We start from the raw sequence: 3,812 nt of genomic DNA on the forward strand, positions 1-3,812 counted from the left end.
ATCTTTAATGAACATATCCTTCAGAGCTGCTTCTGACTCTTATCAGCTTCCTATGCCATATGTCAGTAAGACTGCCAAGTTAAATTAACAGTTGCTTCTGGGCATTATTGATATGGAATCTAAACTCTTATCTCTGCAAAAATGGAAGATAACTGAAAAATTGTGGACACACTATGAGAACAGATTGGTGCAAGAGAGAGCATGAAGGAAATAGGTTAAATTCTGATGGAGAACTGACACAGGGAAAAAATAAATGAACAAAGAAGGAATGCAACAGAGGCAGAGAAAGAATTGCACAGAAACTGAAATAGGAAATCTTGGCTTACAATATTCAATATGACATATGAGCAGAATTAGACCATTTGGTACATATCTTCTGCTCTGCCATTTTTCCATGGCTGATTCGTTATCGCTCTCAACCCCACTCTCCAACATTCTCTCAATAACCTTTGATGCCCCCACTAATCAATGACCTATCACGCTCTGCTTTAAATATATCCAGTGACTTGGCCTCTACAGCCATCTGTGGCACGGAATTCCACAGATTCACTACTCGCTGGCAAAAGAAATTCCTCCTCATTTTTGTTCTAAGAGAAATCCATCTATTCTGACACTGTGCCCTTTGGTCCTATACTTGAAAACATCCACTCCATGCCCATTCTCTATCCAGACCTTTCAATAATGAGTTCCCCCCCTCGATCTTCTAAACTCTAGTGAGTACAAACCCAGAACCGCCAAACACTGCACTTACATTAACCCTTTCATTCCTGGGTTCATTCTTATAAACCTCCTCTGGATCTTCTCTAATGCCAGCACATCCTTCCCTATACTTGGAGCCCAAAACAGCTCACAATTCTCCAAATGCAGCCTGATCAATGCCTTATAATGCTCAGCATGATATCCTTGCTTTTATATTCCAGTCCTATTGAAATGAACGCTTAAATTGCATTTGCCTTCTTTACAAACAGCTATTTAACTTTTATGGAATCCTGCACTGTAGGATTCTGCACCCGTGGCCAAGTGGTTAAGGCATTGGTTTAGTGATCTGAGGGTCGCTAATTCAAGCCTCAGCTGAGGCAGCATGTTGTGTCCTTGAGCAAGGCACTTAACCACACATTGCTCTGCAATGACACTGGTGCCAAGCTGTGTTGGCCCTAGTGCCCTTACCTTGGCCATCATCAGTAGCATGGAGAGGGGAGACATGCAGCATGGGCAACTGCCAGTCTTCCATACAACCTTGCCTAGGCCTCAGTCAGCATCGAAATTGATGGACAGCCGAAGAAAAAGAAGAACCGTATAGTGATTTGAGTGTAATTACTGTCTTGTAAGTATTGATTGTCTTGGTCTATGTGTTGTAAATAAACTTTTATAGTTTTGATACAAAACAAAAGCCCTTGTTACAGCCTAGCACAGCCATTTGGGAAATGCTGAGAGGGCTGCACCACCCAAGACCTCCAGCAGAATCCCTCTTTAGTTGCCTCTCTGAGTGGGCTGTTTGGGTGGAGAGCAAGGCTTATACGTAGAATGCTGGCGAAGGGCATCTGATGTCTTGCGTCAGTGGACACCTGGTTAGCCATCACCATTATCCGTCCGGGCGTCGTCCCCATTACGGACTGGCCATCCCCGCCCGGGTGGACAACTGGATGGCGGTCCAGTTGGCTACGGTCTCTGACGACTGTGCAGTGATGAGAGGGAAGAGGTGGCTGCACTTTTCAGTGGGGAAAACACACTGGAGCATGAGGTGTGGCTAATTGTCATCCGGGAGTCCCGTATCATTGGTTTGGACCTGCTATTCCGCTGGGGGGCCTGTATGGATGTGCCAGAGCAACACTCTACCTTGGCACTGAACTCATGGCTTTCCGGCAGGGCAGCTCCAGAGAGCAGACCTGATGCAGGCGACAACAACTGGCCTCACAGCAGCCCCACAGTGACACTGGGACCAGGGGCAAGCGGTGGTGGCGGTGCTTCAGGTGGCAGTCGGCAGCAAGGTAGACCTCCCCACTACTGACCAGCAGCTGCGCAGCGAGCAGGTGAGGGGATGACTGAGCGTAGGACGGCGGCCGGAGCGGGCAGAGGTTTCCATCCTGGATCCAGAGACCAAAGCCCTATTCTCTCAGTGGGGCATGCTGTAGGAGAGCGCACAGGCTGCTGGGAGCTGGCCATTTTGGAGCTGGAAAGATGCTGGGAAAGCTGTGCAAATGCTTCTATTGGCTTGGTACAGGCAGGATCTGGAGCTGTTCGTGCACTGCTGTGATGCTTGCATGTCCCAGAAGGGGCCAATGCAGCAGCACTCATTGGGGGCCCCACCCGGAAGAAGGAACTATCACCAAAACTTGGAAGCCACTAGGAGGAGCCGAGAGAGGTGTTCAACCGCATCTCCAATGCAGCATATGGGTGCAGTTGCCTGAGTGGCGGAAGACAGTTGTTTTGCACCGGGACTGGCTGCACTGTATTTGCCCTCAGCCACCCCTCTGACGCAGTGAGGTTGAAGGAAGGAAGTGACACTCCTGGTGGTCTGCGACTCATCAAGCACTGCATTCTATTGGGGCGAACACTACCGACACCCCACAACACCCCAGCTGGTGGCATTGACCACCAACAGAATTTTTGGACTTTGATGTGGTTTACTGGGGGAGGCTGACCCTTCAGCTGAGGGCAGTGTAGCACTGCGGGAGGGAGGGGGGGGGAATGGTGGGCTGCCTGCCCCAGCACTCCCAGTGGCCAGTGCTATTTATTGTTCTTGTGGGATGTTCAAGTTAACTTATTGTTACATTTTAGCTTGGGTTATACAGTTGTTCGCATGTGTGTTTGTGGCTCACCCTGACTGGAACGGGGTGTGTGATCATCACCTCCCCAGTCTATATGTGACTGAGTGAATCTTTTTTTCTGCTTGTTGCCATAAAATCGGCTGTTGAACTAAACAAGGTTTTCTCGTCTGTCATCGTGGACTGAAATCTCGTCACAATATGTATCCATATTGTGATAAGCTTCCAGTTAAGCTTCCAGTTATGATCTTCTATCAACCACATCTCTGTGATGCTCACAATGGCATATTTTCCCATTTCTAGCTGGGCTATAAGGTATACTGTCAAATTTTGTACACTGCATGATTTCAATTACAACATCTTCAGTCCTGCATTCACCACCCTTTTTCTCGATTTTGTCTCCTTGTTGTTTGAAGTTAAATTCTTATCCCACTTCTTTATTCTTTATTTTGGAGACTTCACCTGCACTCTCCTTCCCCTGTACTTTTCCAAGGTGTTTAATCCAGCTCCTACTATTTAATTTAAAACCCTATCTACAGCCCTACTTATGTAATTTGACAGGATCCTATTCCAAGCATGGTTCAGGAGAAGCCTGTCCCATCAGAACAGCTCCCTCCTTCCCCAATATCCCATGCAAATTATATAAGATTAGCACTTACAGGAGCACATTTTTCATCACATGGATGAGTTAGCCTGCAGGTGGTTTGGTGGCTGCATTGGTTTATTGGACAGATGAGAAAGGAGCAGTCAGTTCAAAATTTAATGATCAGCGGTTGGTTGGAGCATTTAATTTCACTTACACACTGCTCTGTAGGTAAGCGCAAACTGAATAACTTGATAAGTTTTCAAAACCTAGCAAGCTTGAAAATCCTTTTAAAGTGACATTTCCCTTCACTTAACCGTCCATTGAAAAAATACTGGCTTTTCTTTTGAAAGTTTGTACTGGAATTATTAAAAAATAACTTTTATCTTTTTGCCTTTGTGTGCAATTTCTCTCACCTCTCTCATGCTTCATAATGAATAATATGCAGTGGTTTCAGACTTCGA

Source organism: Hemitrygon akajei, chromosome 6, assembly GCF_048418815.1.
Source record: "Hemitrygon akajei chromosome 6, sHemAka1.3, whole genome shotgun sequence".
NCBI classification, from domain to species: Eukaryota; Metazoa; Chordata; class Chondrichthyes; order Myliobatiformes; family Dasyatidae; genus Hemitrygon; species Hemitrygon akajei.